This window comes from Amblyomma americanum, chromosome 7 (genome assembly GCF_052857255.1).
Source record: "Amblyomma americanum isolate KBUSLIRL-KWMA chromosome 7, ASM5285725v1, whole genome shotgun sequence".
Taxonomy (NCBI): Eukaryota; Metazoa; Arthropoda; class Arachnida; order Ixodida; family Ixodidae; genus Amblyomma; species Amblyomma americanum.
Window position 1 is genome coordinate 95,918,210 of NC_135503.1, and position 17,811 is coordinate 95,936,020.

The window sequence follows — 17,811 nt, forward strand, 5'->3', positions numbered from 1 at the left end:
CACAAAATATTAAATTAGTATTATAAGTGTTGCCCTGTGACAATATGACGTAGGTAATATTGAAGGGAAATAATGCGTGGTATAGTGACACAACAGCATGTTGAGAAAATAAGGAACTGGAATTTATAAGAGCCTGAATTTCGTATGAAATTTTCCTTTTAAATCAGTAATATGGTGATGAGGAGAGAATGCAGTTAAAGTTGCCAATACTGCCTTGAAAATTAGAAGTTCGTTCACACAGAATGGGTGGATGGTCAGCAATAAAAAAATGCAGGGTGAACAAGATGCGTCTTCTGCAAATCTCATCTATTAAAAACGTTGTATTCATTCATAAAATCACTCCGCGTAGAGCTCCAAAGGCATCTCCGCACTGCTCACCTCTGTGTTGGCCCTACAGAAAAGCATTGCACTTTGGGCGCATATGCTAGATATACTCTTGCATATGCTAGATATATGCATATGCTAGATATACTCTTTGGGCGCATATGCTTATACTCTTGAAGCAATGAAGTTTGGGAGACTCTTCCAGCGCTGCGCGTTTGGTGCTGGTGGGAGAGAAAGTGGCCCTGGATTCTGCTTTGCGCTTCGATGCGTGATGGTCTGTTGAGGTCGTTTGGAGTCTGTATTAGCCGTATGTTCCGCAGCACACAAGCACAGGATACCAGTCTGTTCAAACTCCTTATTGGTCTTTTCTACGTCTTCCTTACAGTTGCCATTTCCCCATTAATTTCTTCACATCCCTGGGCAGACATCCTTTGCTAAATTCAAAGGACAATTAGTACAGCTGCCTGACTTTTCCCGATTCCGCTGTCAGCTTTTCTGTCCATCATTCCTGTGTACAACGCGATTGCGCAGTCCACGCCGGCAACTGCTCCTTTGAGGTCTGTGGAGCACATGGGAAGGAGACAATCCTTGCATGAGGGGAAGATTGTTCAGGAAACTGAAGGTATATTCACAGGAAGCAAGGAATATAGAGAGGGCAAACAAACAAGATAGCAAAGCAAACACATGTGTAGCTGGAACCGAGGAAACGAACCTCACTGTCATGCAGGCATACAGACGGGCTGCTAACGCACAATCTAGTTTTTTTCTTCATGTAAAAAGCCTGCATAATCTATCTGGTTAACTGTGTTGGGTGACTGTAAAATACATCACTGTGATGAAAAGTAGAAAAGCAAGATTTGCAGTCTCTAACATGATCGACTAGATTAGTACATATATAAGCCTCCAATGTGCTAGCATGCTCAGTTAGGCGCGTGTTAATACAACGAACCGTCTGGCCAATGTATACTTGTCCGCAGGAAAAAGGAATTTTATAAACAACTCCTTCAAAGCATGGAACATAATTAGTTTTATGTTTAATTCACTGGTACTTTAAGATTCATTTTGTTTTTCAGCCTTTCTTTCCACCATAGCACACATCTATTTAAGTCTTTTAGGAGCTGAAAAGACAACCCCTGTTATACCTGTTCGCCACCTTTTTCAGGTTATGCGAAAGGCGGTGTACGTGCAGTGCACGTTAAAGATCCCCAGGTGGTCGAAATTATTCCGGAGCCCTCCACTACGGCGCCCCTTTCTTCCTTTCTTCTTTCACTCCCTCCTTTATCCCTTCCCTTACGGAGCGGTTCAGGTGTCCGCCGATATATATTAGACAGATACTGCGCCATTTCCTTTCCTCCCCAAAAAACAATTATTATTACGGGAGAACTGCAACCTTATTCCTTTCCTTCACTCTGTCTGACCAAGGCACAGTAGCCGAAGTCTTAAGCTTTTTGGCTATCATGTTGCAGCCCAAAAAGATGGCATCATTCGGGTAACCTGCTTCTCTTAATCTTTTAGCCTGTTCGTTGAAGCTCTTATTAATCAAACGGTCACCAGATTTGGACAAAGCATAAAACAACGATGAAACAACAATTCCGGTTTTTACTCTTTTAGAATCATGTGACTTGTAGTTCAACAACGGCTTGCCAGCCCTTGGCAAGTATTCCCAACAAATATGTCCCGTCTAAATTTCCAGGCTCAAATCGAAAAACTGCAGCTTGTTATCGGTCGTGACCTCTGTGGTGAACGTAGCTACACGTCTGTTTGCTATATTGTTTGTTTGCCCTCTTTATATCCCTTGCTTCCTATGAATAAACCTTGAGTTGTGAGTTAGCGCTGGTCCTGTTGTTTTCTTTCCTTGTTATTCAGGAAATATGCGGACACACACTGAACTGCGCGTTCCCGTTGGAGGACACAGACTGGAACGATTAGCCAGCGGCAACTCGCCGGCTCGATCGACGGTAAAGCCGCTTTGTAATGAGGAGCGGAGGCGTTAATTGTCTCGGAACAACCCCCGAAATTACTCCGATATAAACTTCTCGACGCTCGACATTGAGAGGACATGCAGACGGCTTAGCACATCGCGTTACGCGCGTCTTCACGACGCATTCGCCGCTGCACGCAGCCGGCGTCTCCCTCGCATCAACGCCACGGACTGTGCGGATTAGTCGAGGTTGTAATTCGTGCTGGTAGATAGATGAGAAGACGTCTGAGACCAACTCGCGGCTAGGGCAGCATGCTAAACTGTGCTACACGCGCTTACGGACACCCTGCGATCACGTTGCTGACGTAGTTTTCTCAATAGTTGCGATCTCCGCTTTGCGGCTGGCTGTGATATCGTTAGGCCTTTAATACTCGCTGTTTACAAAATGGTGACGTACAGTCCTGGCCATGTTATTACGGAGCACGCTTCGGTGCTTCGAACTCTCGTCACACCTTACCTAACGAAAGTTAAGAGGTACTTCTTACACGGCTTAGCACACGTCACTGGCGCGTTCGCGTTTGAACAGAAGACACACTCATATCACCTCTAACGAACACGTGAGAAAATTTTCAAACGCCGAAGCATGCTCCGTAATACTTTGGCCGCACCTGCACCTTTGGTACACTGTGTACTCACTACTACATGGAGCTTGCGTATGAAGTTTGATGTCAACGTGCCCTGAGTAACCAGCGCTTTCTACCGAACGTTTGGCGTCATTTAACCAAGATGTGTTAGGAAAAATGGGACACGACTTCCTGCCGTTGTTTCAGAATTGTTGTCTCTCATTTTCTGACAACCGTGGCGGTAAAAAGAGGAAGTAATTTGGTGGATAAAAAATTTCCTACTGTTTCTGGGCCTGCGACTATAGGTTCGGGCCTTAGTCTTTCACACAAATCGAGCTATAGCTGAACAAAGTGGCCTTGATGAGGACAGTAGGTGAGTACCACTTATCTATTTCTCAAATTTTAGCGTCGATAACAAAAGTTTGATACTGGGTTTCGTATGTTGGTACTAGCAAGCCCATTGTTTAGGGTAATGATTTTTTCTTTAATTTATTCACTACTTGTTCATTACTGGTTTAAGATCTCGGCTAAAATTTCGCTGTCAACCACACCCATACTTATTCCCATCGGTCCTCGCCTCGTCTTCAGTAGTTACTGCGCTATGTTTTATGTGTGACTACAAAACATCTCAGACAGAACTGTTTCTGCAAACAGAAAAAAAAATTCTCTGCCAACACTGCCTCAGTTTTCGACTTAAGAGCGTTAGCTACGGAGCTTCAAGTGTTTACATCGGTGTGCTCAGCAAACGTGGAAAGGACCAAATTCAAACATTCGCAGTAGTAGTAATAACTTTATTCATAGAAATATATGGGTGGGTCTCGGTGTCGAGTCACTCTTCACATCTTTGGACGTGGTCTGTGGCTCTGGTGGCAGGGTTGGAGCCCCTAGTCCAGGGCCCCACTGAGTCTTGCCGCCACGTAGGTTTTCCGGACCAGTCCTGCCTGGACCGCCGGATCCTTGCTGGAAAGCATCCCCTCCCACTGCTCCGCACTCGGGATTCTGTTTATTGCAGCCGCATTTGTTCTCTTTTCACACCACGTTATATGAATTAACGTGGCTTTGTCCTCGCACCACAGGCATTTGCTGCTAATAGCCCTGGGTGGATCTTGCTTAGCATATTTAGATTCGGGAAAGTTCCCGTTTGTAGCTGTCTCCAATAGACCGCTTCCTGCTGGTGGAGATATTTGTGCGGTGGGGATATCTAATCCTGACCCCCTTATAGTAATTCAGAATTTCTGAATTCGCAGATAGTTCCTTTTCGGAAACATCCACGGAAACATCCACGTGGAAACACCCAAGGCACAAGCAGCGCCATCTACCTCATGAGTTTTGCACTACTATTGCGATTTACAGACACCTTCGCTATATCCGATATATATTTCTTCGTTGTATCACTTAATAAATTTTATAAACATGTGCATCACAACACAACGAATCGTTTGAAACCATCCGGAACCCCATGCGACAAACGGTTCGGCCGTAATGGCTGTCCTCTGAATGCACGGTTTGGGGTAGGAAAAGTCGTCGTTGCGAGTTCCACACATATTTCGGGCTTCATCTATATTAGCAGTGCTATCCTCAGGAACATGCCAAGTCGTCTGACACCACTTTGATCATTCTGCGTCAAACGGGTGGCCACCAAATTTTATGCAAATCGTGGTCCCGGGAGAGGTGTCACTTCGATGGCCGCCATACTGGCACATATAGTATAACGGATCGAAAGTACAGATGTCAAGTGAGGGGCTACGCGCCCACTGTTGCTGTGTGATGTAGTGTGGTCACGTGATTACTGTTCTGGTCAATTTGACCTTCATTGCAGACAGGCGCGTCCTTGACAAACGTAAGTAGTACGAGCTATACGCTCTTAAAAGAAGGAAAGAATGAAACGCTCAAATAATGAAATGAATAAAACAGCAAGAAGCGACGTAACAAATACAGAAGGATGTAGGGAACAAAAGGAGGGCAGGAAAGAAAATAAGGATCGAAGGAAGACATGCAGAAAGAAAAGTATCCAGTTAGCTTTCCTTGCTTTCGAAGCTTATATTTGAGCGCTTCAGTGAACCGCCTAACGACCCCGTCGTTTCTTCTGCACTGGTCAGCTCGATTCCTGGCATAGAGCCTCGGACCTTCCAGTCTTGGTGCCACAGTTACAAGGGACGTTGAACGAGTCTGTCAACGGTCGCCGAATCTCCGTCACCAGTTTGGAGGGGAGAGACAAACACCTACACGCAGGTGCCAGATCTTATGCAGGGCCGAATTTGCTAACCGGCGACCGAGGGCACGGCACAAGAATCGGGATTGAGAATTATTGCAATCACCCGAAGAAATCAGCACTCTTACAATCATGTCTGTAATAATGAAGCATGTGGCACAGGATAGACGGTGGAAATTTTAGAGCTCGCAAACCGCATTCAATATGTGAAGTGACAGGAAATGCAAACGCAAGACAGTTTTACAGGGAAGAATTTAGGAGAGCGGTTCTCATTATCGGAGAGTGGCGAGAGCTTAGATGTTCGAGGTGGTCGAGGTACGGTCCGAGATGAACGTCGGGGTGTCGATGTCGGCTCCCCAGATTGGTTCTTGGCTGGCCGGGCACTCTGAGACAAGCCGACCACTTCCCGGCTGACACTCCACCCACTCGCTGAATTACCTTCAAGTTCTCCACTCGACTACTCTCCAACGCATGACAGAGTTTCCGCATAGTGTCCCTCTTTCCTTCGTCCCCGGGCAACCCGGGGCCGATGGGAAAGAGGTCGTGCCAGACTATTGCTCTCTCAAGGTCGCAGGCCACAAAGGGAAGGGTAACTGAGACGGCTTCTCTCTCTCTCGGGCCTCAACCGCCGCTGCTGGAAATCGCAACGAGCGAATGTTTGTTTCAAAGTTCTTAAACCAAGCTATGATACAAATGTCGTATGGATAAAAATGTCGTCTGCATGTTACACTACTCTTCCAAGCCATTAATGCAGGTTATGAGTACCGCTGTCACATTCCATGCCGTGTCAGACCGCTTTAAATGCGGCTAGCTGGCAGTGGCTAGTCAAGTTCAACATCAGCCATTATTCCGCGATAAAGTGTTTGACCAAAGGGCAAGCGACGGTAGTAAGCTTTCATTTCACTATGACGGATATGCACGGGCATATTGCGCCACCCCACGCGACTACAAGAGCATTAACAGCTATGCTAATGGGGTAGATAACCAAATGTTGTGATTGCCTGAAGAATTAATTAATTTATTTATTAATCAATTGGTTGGTTAGTCGACATATTGATTGATTAATTGATTGATTCATTTATTCATTCATTAGCTCATTCAGTCATTGACTGACTGACTGACTGACTGACTGAAGCCTTATGCATGGAGCCCATATATACAATCTTCTAACGACATGAACCACCCCTCGCACCAAGCGAAGCAGATGGGAGCACTCGGGGCCACCTTCTTTTCGCAAGCACCAAACGCGCAGCGCGGATGAAGATTCGCACAGTCATCGTACCAAGCATTGGGCATATGCGTATGATGTACCGATTTTTTCTGCAGTGGACTAACACAGTTGCGAGCAGCGGGGAGATTCCTTTTCAGTTTTACTCGGACTGGTTTTATGCCGTTGTCATGAATGAACAAAACAAGATCGCTTCAGTAAGCTTTACGCAAAACGCATCTTGTCTACTCTCTAGTTTTTAGCACTGACCATTCAATCAATCTTTGTGAACAGACCTGTAATATGTAGACAATATTGGCGCCTTTCTTTCATTACTGGCATGCGCCGATGCTTAGCCTATAACTACAACTTTCATTTTGTGGTGCTCTGCATTAAACCAATCTTTAGACCCAACTTCTTAGCAGTCGTAACTAACACCATGCTATGACACCTTCGGTCTTGCGCATTGTTATCACAGTGACTGTGCGCCATAAAATCCCAAATACAACTACTACTGGTACCCAGGCTATGTCCACGCTGCCTTGGAGGCTGCAAGATGTGGCCCCCTCATCTGTTTGTGCCGTCATCCAAAACACGCTAATAGCCCATAAAAAGACAAACCGTAAGGCATTGTTGCCTTACATGCTCCCAGGTCGATTCTGCCGTGTCGGCGGTAGCATTGAGTTTCCTCGCTTTTTGTTCCGTTCTGTAGAAGGCGATGTCCCTTCTACTTAGCGGCGCCTATGACTTCTATTTAGCCCATCAGTGTTGAACTTTTTTTCGCCGAGAGTTTGGCATTGATCACCACGCTTAGCAAGAAAAAATATAAAAACATTACTACCTGCATTTACTACAAGTTACGGCTCCTGGAGGCTCGTAATATCACGTGATTCTCTCCCGCTATACGACAGTATGTCGTGGATAGCATGCACTTCAATACCCATGCAGCTATGGTAGAAACTCTATGGTCACAAATAAATACTGAAGGCTGTATGTCCACTTTCGTGATCTGTAGATATAGTTTTCAGAAATTATGTACTTCACTGTGACGTGCCTAATGGGGATGGCTTAAATATGGAGGGTCCATGCAGGTGCACTGGCTGCACACGGGACAACACGTACTGCCTACGGTTTCGATCGAAGGTATTTGGCATCGTACAGCACCGGAGGCCATCTGGTAGCGCTTGCTATGTCCTACACGCTTGTCATAGTACCTTTTGTCCGACGCGGACGATTTGCTGTTGTGTAACAAGCTTCCGACTGCAACGACAGCCCATAATATTTCTGCCCGCGAATCCAGCACCAGACGCGTCCTGCCGCTCACTTGCCATACACCGTCGAAGATGTTGGTGACTGGCGAACTGGCCACTTGTTGGCGCTCGTGTACGCCGGAGCCTAGCGTCACCGTGAAAACATCAGCTCAGAACGACGTGGGGATACAAGACGGGCACTGGAGAGGCGTTGCCTGTGTCCCTCTTCGTCCAGTGCCGCGGAGTAGTACGCTGTTCGTTTCAAGTACGAACCGCTACTAATGCGCACAGCTCAGCACCCTGCTGCTCCTACGTCACCAACCGCACACCCTTCATGCCCGGACTTCATCACTGTGACAAAACCCGGGGAAAGGGGGGGGGGGGGGTAGCGGCGCAGCGCTATGTGCTTCGGACCCCCCATTTCGTACAGATGCGTAGAAGCAAGTTCCTGAGCACAGTTCATGCGTTCGCTTATTTGCTCTGACTGGTGATCTGGTACCGGGAGCGGTCTATGCCGTTCGCAACGATGAGGCATGCACCACACAGAACGGGGATGTGCAGCTGTGCTCATGCTTCCTGGGCCTCCTTGCGAAGCGACACCCTGAGGGTGAGCCATCCTTCAGTTGTCAAGCGCCACCGTGATCTTTCCCAAGAAGAGCACTTCACAGCTTCCCTAAAGTGACTAGCTCGTCATGCTGACTGACAGACGCCCGCGAATAACTTCACCATAACGACTGTAATAACTGGACAGCCAGTAACTGAGTGCATAAGCGGTACCATTCACATGGGGCTCACAAGAAAAGACTGGACCGACCACATAGCTGTAATGGCCCACGTCGGCCGTTCGGGTGGAAATACACGCTGCCTCCGTCTCAAAGAAAACATTAGTGCAAAAAGGCGAACTCCAAGTCACTTTTGAGGAATGCATGTTCCTTTGTACTGTACGACGATAAAAGCACGATCCGGAGTCTGCTCAGGCTCCAGAGTGGGGATAGCTTTTACGACTCACTGCAGTATATAGGTAGTCTTTCATATTCGGCTGCTATCCAGAGAGCGAACCGTTTTCGACGACCAACGGCGCAGGATATTAGCTTAAAGCGAAAAAGTTGCAGAAACAGCGATCGAGTTGCTACAGGACTTAGCAAGATTGAGGTCAAAGGTGGTGAGAGGGAAGTTGCTGCAATCGCATATCTTACTTAGTATAACAATACGTCAACCTGGGAATCCCTTCCGAGTCATAGATTCAAAAAGCACACGGCAACGTGAAATTCCGAATTGTGCACAAGACCGCTTAAGCATTTTACTCGTGCGCGATTCTTTCGGGTGAGTAGTTCTGAAGCCGTCATTAAGTACACACTTTGTCAAAAGTTTAGAGCCCAAGGAGTTTGCTTCTAAACCGCGTCGTGTGGCCCATTCCGCAAGTTAGGACTTTTCATGAATACTCCAAGAGGCTAACTACATGGCTTAAAAGCAAGCCCTCCTGCAGGGTTCCTAAATTTTTGAATCAATGATGTAAATGAAACTGCAGAACTGGTTTGGGCGTTTTTAATCACCATTGAAGTAGCCGATTTATGCTACAGTCGAACCTCGTTTAACGAAACGGTTTATATATGACGAAATAATGTATACAACAAAGGAATGATCATTTCCCTTGCAAGCTCACTCAACACTGTCTATAAGGAAGCTACGGCTATAACGAAGTAATCGGCGGGCCCCTTCCACTTCGTTATAACGATCCATCGCATTAAGAACCAGCGCTAAAAACACACACCGAGGATGAGACGAGACACACGAAGGCGCTGAACTTACAACTTAATTTTATTCGATAGTAAGAAGTGAATTTATACAATACACACACACGTGTAAGATTGTCCAGTCAAACACAGATGCGCTGTAATCACCCACATGCGATAAACCCCCCCCCCCCCCCCCTCTGCCAAAATAAAAACACATTAAACAAATTTTCAAGGCACGTGCGCTATCGTCAATCCCGCTACCCACAATGAAGCAAGCTCATTTCTCTGCTTGACAAGCTAATCGATGTTTTGTTCACACATTCATCGCCCTTTCTGAGAATGTGGAATGCCTCACCTATCTCCCTTGTGCACTGGTCATCATGTACGAACAGTACGGTTGTATCCACAAAAAACGGAGTACAATTACACGCAATGCAGTGTTGTGATACATTTCTGTTTTCTTTCCTGCTGACGGAATTGGCATGCCCTGTGAGGCGAACATGCTTGTATCACTGGCTTAAAAGAGGAGGAGCCCGAAATGGTGTAAGCATGGTTTTTTCTGCTCCCAATAAATTGGGGAAAGTAGGGGCTGCAGTACAGAGGAAATGTGAGGGGAAGGTTAGTAAGAAACAATGCAATATCAAGCATAGGAACAAGTTTGTTACTTGTAAGAAAGGCTTGGTATATTTTATTCATTTGTCCTGCGGGCGTATATACATCGGCCAGACCAGGCGGTGTATCAATGTTCCCCTCACAGAGCATGGCAATTCTGCCAGCAGGAAAGAAAATAGAAATGTATCACAACCCTGCATTGCGTGTAATTGTACTCCGTTTTTTTGTGGATACAACCGTACTGTTCGTACATGATGACCAATGCACAAGGGAGATAGGTGAGGCATTCCACATTCTCAGAAAGGGCTATGAATGTGTGAGCAAAACATCGGTTAGCTTGTCAAGCAGAGAAATGAGCCTTCAAATGGCTAAAAGGCGGAGCCATTCTGAGGAGCAGGAAAGATAAAGAGGCTGTCGTATCTTACCTACGTATGTTATCGCATGGTTTTAATAGCTTTTGGAATAGGCATGAAGTGCGGGTCGGCTTCGCAGCGCCTGAGAAACTGAGGCGTGTTAGTGTTCTTACACGCAAGAGAGCGGAGCAGTGAGACGCGCGAAGAGTTTCTGGGTGCAAAAAAAAAAACAGCAACAACGAGAGAATACGTGTCTAGCGCCACAGATTTGGCGTTTTAAATGCCGCTCACCCGCAAAACGTGTACTAACGGGAATTTTACTGTGCGGGGAAAAAAAAGCTGGCAAACGATTGTGATAGTCGGTAATGCGAAATCTTAGCACAGCTCTTTACCTGCCACATGCGACCGCTGACAGGCGACGTGTTAGGCTGCTAACCACACTGCGCGATCTTGCCATGGCAGGTAGCGTTTCGCTCTGCTACTACCTGCCACGGCTGGCAGAGGGCGTGTTACGCCAACAACGCCGACGACGACTACGACGCGGAGTCCACGAACAGGCGCCTAAGAGCGTCGCTCTTTGGCACATTTCCAAAAAAAAAAAATCATGGAATTTTTTTTTTGGCGCAGTCAAGTAATCTGGTCGCCTGAAATGTGTCAAGATATGAGAGGACGTGCAGGCTCTATCCGCTGGTAACTATACCACGCGACTGTGCCACGAGTTCATCACCATCATAAGCCTGACTACACCTACTGCAGGACAAAAGCCTCTCCCTTGTCTCTGCAATTAACCCTGTGCTTTGCCAGCTGCGGCCACCATAACCCCGCAAACTTCTTAATCTAATCCGCCCACCTAACTTTCTGCCGCCCCCTGCTACGCTGGGCTTCTCTTGATATCCACTCCGCTATCCTTAAGGATCAGCGGTTACCCTGCCTTCGCATTACATGCCCCGCCCAAGCACATTTCTTCCTCTTGATGCTGACTAGGATGTCATTAACCATCATTTGTTCCCTCACCCACGCTCCCCGCTTCCGGTGTCATGAAGTTGCACCTATCATTTTTCTTTCCAAAGCTCGCTGCGTTGTCCTTAACTTGAGCTGAACCCTTTTTATCAGCCGCCACGTTCCTGCCCTATAAGTGAGTACTGCTAAGATATAGCTCTTGTATACTTTTTTCTTGGGGGAAATTGGTAAATTCAAATTCGTTATATATATGAGATAACCTGCCATATGGGCTCCATCCCATTCTTTTTCTTCTAGTTATTTCACTCTCATGATCCGGATCAGCTGTCACTACCTGCTTTAAGTACATGTATTCCCTGTATGCGCGCTCTCGCCAGAGCTCCACGTTCCAAGCTCGCGCTTCCCAGTGCGCAAGGAGCAGTGCAGTTACGACGATGGTCGCTACACGTGTGTGAAGAAAAATAGCCGTTCCTGGTGTTAGCAGGCATTGCTTATGCCCATAGGCCACACGCATCATCCATTTTGGCCAAAGGAGCGGCGCTGTGAGAGTTCGCGTTGACTCCGCACACCCCGTAGGCAAGCGCAAGCTTACTCTAACCCACCTCCCCGCAGCGACGACGTAGTCGATAGTGTACTACACGCTAAATATATCTCCGTCTCTCGATTTGCATGCCGGGTATTTGCAGATAAATGTTGCTTAAAGAGATGTGTACAACGCAGCTGTTCGCACTCCTTCGGCAGTGTTGAAATTTCATCATGCTCCATCGGACTCTGATGGATTCGACGATTTGTCAGCACTCACTCAAAATCCTCACTCGGTACTCCCTCAAAAACCACTCGTCATCGATTAATTGGACTCAGTGTTTAATTAGGCCATGTTGAACAGGCATTCATTCTCTATAATCCAAAAGCTTCTTCCCTCTTTTCCTAACCTGAAGTGTAAACTTTCGTATTATTCGGAGTCAGTGTGGTAGATGAATTGCAAGCGCTACCCGTCTTGCTATAGGAGGTATGTAAATGGTTTTGTGCTTCCCTATTGTGGATGCTTCCGCCAAATTTGCAAAATCAGTTCTGTCTGGCAGCGCTCGCTCAAGCGTCCAATAAGCTGCATTCTGGAAGTGCCCACTGAGAGGGCATGTCTAAAAGAACATGACTTGCACTGGGTGCATTCTCTTGCTCCGAAAAGCGGCAAACGCCGCCTTTCATCTGCCATCGCGTTACTTGCGAAGAAGATCTCCTCGCGTTTAAATATGACACAGACGCATTTCTCTACTTTCAAACGCTTTAAAAGATACTATTTACGGCAAAACTGTTTCAGCGTTCACTTTTTCACTACCATTAAAAATGCAACTGCAAGTGTATTTCCCGCCAGGATGACGTAACAGGAAAGAGGAATCAGCTTTTGTCACGCACCTGCAACAGCTCCGCATTTACGGCTACAGTCAACCGGCGTGGACAGAAGTGGACAAGTCCATTTGGTGTACACTTCAGGAATACAGGCCCTGGAGCTGCACGACTGCCGGCGTGGTGGAAGTGAACTTTACTCCTTCTCAGCTCCAAACGTCTACCAGATCTATGCCTCATTCGCTAACTCCGGGCAGCGTCAGTAGACAATAAGATTATTTTCCAGGTTCAACTGGAGGGTTTTCTGGCTAAAAGCTGTCTGGGCAGCTTGACTGGGTCCAGGAAACCCCTACAAGCAGTAGCACACCAGTGGTACAGGAAATTTCCAAAACCAGTCACACATACAGCAGTATATTAAATAAAGAAACACTCGACACATATATACACTGACTCAAATAATGTTAAAAAAATGAGAACACTGAGAAAGTCATACATATGTTGAAAGAAAATTACATTAACACTCAAACAAACGTTCAACAATCAACAAGTGGAGACACAGAATGACATTCGAGCAAAATATTTCAGCAGCTCAGGTTTTGTATATCTCGTTGTACGTTGATATGTGTTTAAAACATGGGACAGGTTATAAGACAACATTATTAATTTATAATTGGTGCGAAATCCTGGTATGTTTCATGAGTTGCTGCTTACGAGCTGCTTAAATCTGATGAAACGTTGTAACAGCACTCCTTTGTGAAACGTGATCGGAGAAAAATATCCGATCTTAGCATGGGATAACAAAAGATAAGAACACGCTCGGTCCGCTATAAATCCAGAAGACCTTCACGTAAAGGCGTAATTGGTGTGGGCGCAAGTCCGATTGCACTCTTCGTTTGTGGTTCGTTCTCTAATTATCCGCTGCAAAATCAATCTAACATTACTTGCTTCTGTATAGCGATCTATTTGGTTTTTGATTACTCCAATTGCTTTGAGATTTTTTACTCACGATTACGCGCTTTTATTCGGGAGAAGATAAACCCATGCTGGACAGCGTTTATTATTTCGCCGTGAGTGACTTAACAAAGCAGTGGATAGCTAATTTGCGGGGCTGCATGTCTTTGCGTTGTCGAAAACTTTAGAAAAATGCGGCGGATTATTTCTCTCTTCCTACCAGTTCTTTCACGTCATTCGATACATATATGTTTCTATAACCCTTTCGGCCCTAGATTTCTAATTTTCGTTTCAGATTTATTTTGCTCCATGCTTTTACAATGTCTAAGGCCCCAACAACACGTAGTTAATATTTAATGCTCGCGGTGCAAGTGTGAATTGATTTGCAGATATGGTGTCAAAATTGGACATCAGGGCTTAGTAGGTGTAAAAACGAAAAGGACCGTTTTGGTTACCGAAACTCGCAACAAAAGAAGTTAACGTAACAGCTTCTTATTTTGCAGTCTGGAGAACACTAAAGAAGCTTTTTTTTTACTTTGGAAGGAATAGATGGTTCTAGCAGTTGCGACAAAATTCGTAGCTCCTCCTGAAGAGTCGCAGAGCTCTCCTGTTTATATTTTGAGTTTTGTAGCAACAGGGATCCTGGAGGAACTATTCTATTAAAAATGAATAAAATTTTCGACCGTCACTTAGGCGCTAGCGGAATAATTGTGTTGTGGTGTCAATTAACGCCATCGTGCTCGTAAGAGTTAAAAACAGTGAAAGATACATCGGTGTGGTCTGTGCACATGTATTGTGCGGCATGGCGGAAAATGTTTGCGTGACAATGTGCAACGACAAAAGTGGTTAAAAAATAAGAAAATAACTTCGAATCGTTGGTTTTAGGGCGTTTCATTCCTACTGAAAAATGTATACAGGTTTGAACGGATCAGCCAATAGGATTATGGCACATTTGGTTTGGCTTTATAGGACGGACGTCCCAAAGCGGCTCAGTCTATGAGGGACGCCGTAGTGGAGGGCTCCGGATAATTTCGACCACCTGGGGTTCTTAACGGGCACTAACAATGCACAGTACACGGAATTTTCACATTTTTCCTCCATCGTAGTGGGCGGGTTCGAGCCCACGACTTGCATGCACTGTGTGATGTAAGTGCACGGTAATTAACCACGAGTAATGGTAGTTATACGGAGCCCTCCAATAAGGAGTCACTCAAAGGCTGAATCGCTTTGGAAGCTTCATCCTATAATGTTAAACGAAATGTGCCATAATCCTATTTGTCTCCTATTCAAACCTGTACACTTTTCTCAACAGGGATGGTATTGCGAAATTGCAGGCAGCGAGCGTTGAAGCTGAGCTTTTGAAGTATGGGCATAAGCATTATGATTCTAGATGCTGAATTTGAGAAATGCATATTTTAACACTCTTAACCTCGATTTCTTACGTTGGACGTTGATCAAATGGAGTCTTTAGAACTTTTACGGCTGGAAATGCGCATGCAGTTTACATGTTCTATTACGTGAAGAAGTTATTATTTTCGTGAGGACACCACGTGCAGATACTTCCTTTGGTGATTATGCAACAATGCAAAGCAAAATTAAAAACTGTTCGAAGATACGTTTTTTAGTTCGAAGTGTCGAATAAAGTCGCCGATGAGAAAATTTTAAACGGTTGGCTCTCCTTCAATGTTGATGGCATTCGATTTCGTGACATTCCCACGAGGATGGTGACAACGCCGCAGGCGAAAGGCCATCAAACTGGCCGGTGACTCCAATGTATTTTTAATGGGCTGACTTCCGCCTTCAAAGAAATTTACTTGGCGGTGGCTGCTGCAACAGGCGCGATAGGAGATCGTTGTACAGAATCACCATCGCTCGCGGCCGCGCTCAGTTTAAACCTTACGAAGAGTGAGTGAGTGAGTAAGCGAGCGAGTGACTGAGTGAGTGAGTGAGTGAGCGAGCGAGTGAGTAAGTGAGTGATTGAGTGAGTGAGCGAGCGAGCGAGCGAGCGAGCGAGTGATTGATTGAGTGAGTGAGTGAGTGAGTGAGCGAGTGAGTGAGTGAGTGAGCGAGTGAGTGAGTGAGTGAGTGAGCGGGCGAGTAAGTGAGTGAGTGAGTGAGCGAGCGAGTGAGTGAGTAAGTGAGTGAGTGAGTGAGGGAGCGAGTGAGTGAGTAAGTGAGCGAGTGAGTGAGCGAGTGAGCGAGCGAGTGAGTAAGTGAGCGAGCGAGCGAGTGAGTAGGTGAGTGAGTGAGCGAGCGAGCGAGTGAGTGAGTGAATGAGGAAGTGAGTGAGCGAGCGAGTGAGTGAGTGAGTAAGTGAGTGAGCGAGTGAGTGAGCGAGCGAATGAGTAAGTGAGTGAGTGAGTGAGCGAGCGAGTGAGTGAGTGAGTGACTAAGTAAGTGAGTGAGTGAGTGAGCGAGCGAGCGAGTGAGTGAGTAAGTGAGTGAGTTGGTGAGTAAGTGAGTGAGTGAGTGAGTGAGTGAGTAAGTGAGTGAGCGAATGAGTGAGTGAGTGAGCGAGCGAGCGAGCGAGCGAGTGGGTGAGTGAGTGAGTGAGTGAGTGAGTGAGTGAGTGAGTGAGTGAGTGAGTGAGTGAGTGAGTGAGTGAGTGAGTGAGTGAACGCTTATTGAAGAGGATGGTGGATGGAGCGCATACGGGTGGGACCTCAGTCCAAGGCTCCGGAGGCTTCTGCCGACCTTCTGTCGATGACAAAGGAGAACTGCCTGGTCGTCGAGGCGTGCGCTGGTCGGCTGCACCTCCCACACCTCCAGGACCGCACTATGCGGCTTTAGATGGTGAGGTTTTTGGAGACATGTCTATGTAATATGTGTTGCGGTTGGGGTTTCGCCGTCCCATGGAAATTTGTCTTCGTAAAGTGTTAGGTGCATACGATGTAAATAATGTACGTTAGGATAGTTCTTCATTTGATTGGATTGGATTGGATTGTAAAACAGTTATCGCAACGAGAGCAGGTTGCAGGAGACACATACTAGATGGTCGCTAGCCCATGGCTGGCGACGACCTCATTGGCCCGCCTGATTGCCCGTACTTGAATGTTAGGGTCCGAGCTGACCAGCACGGCCTCCCACAGCTCGGGAGAAGGGAGCGGTATCAACTCCGCCGGAGGCGGATCATTTGCGCAGTTCCAGAGAATGTGGTCGTTTGTGGCCCTTTCACCACATTTATGGCAGTTTGGGTCGTACTGACCAGGGGACATGAGGGAAGCACTGCCGGATTCAACTGGGAGCGTGTTTGCAGTCGGCGCCAGGTAACTTCCTACGCTTTTGATAAAGATTTGTGGGGAGGGGGATATCCGCGCCTCTCCAGCCTAAAGTGATGGGTGAAGTCATGAAATGAGATCAATCCGTCCCTCGTGAAATTCGGGTCGGAAGTCGCGCTCACTTCCCGGTCGACGAAACATCAGGCTTGCGCGTGAGCCGCCTCGTTCCCTGGTGAATCTTGGTGAAAAAGGTGGCGGAAGGTGTTCTAAAAGAGAAAAAAGCGGAAGGGCAGACGGGATGCAATCAACAAAAGGGACAAAGAGATGATAAACAAAAAGTTGTGGTCATCCCTTATATGCATAAGATCTCGCACAACCTTAAGAAAATAGCGAAGAAGGCCGATGTTAAGGTTGTGTTTTCTGCCCCAGAAAAACTAATAAAACTGTGTAAAGCGACAAATCCAATGAAAAAGCCTCGTCCTGGATGCAAAATCAACCCCCAGAATCCTTTTGTTGCATGTGATCAGGGTGTTGTTTATGAAATTAAGTTACCGTGTGGAAGCAGATACATCGGCCAGACCGGTCGGTGTCTTAACGAAAGATTACTGGAGCATAACAACAATGTAAGATCCATTGCTTCATCAGGTTTTCTGGCTAAGCACTGTCACCGTTGCAATCATAAACCTGCCTGCATACCCGACCTTCACGGCTGCAAAATCCTGGCACGAAACAAGTGCACAATAACACGGGAAATTATCGAGGCTAGGGTGATAGCAAAAGCGGAGGACTCATGTGTCAGCACCCCGTCTATCCTTCTTTCAACAAAAGAGATGGAATTCTTGGATATGCAACGTTAAGCGATGATTTTGGATGCTGGCCTTTTATGTGCTGTTTATATGTTTTTTGAATGCTGTATGCTGTGCTGTATATATTTCGCCATGCTTCTCAATAAAACCTCAGTTGCTAGTTCAGCGCTTGTCCCCTTCTTTCTGTCTGTGTCTGCTTGTGCGCTGTTTTTTCACCAAGATGCAAAACCAACTAGCCCATTCAGCTGCTTTACTGACAATCGTTCCCTGGATTAGACGAGTGGGCCGGGACCC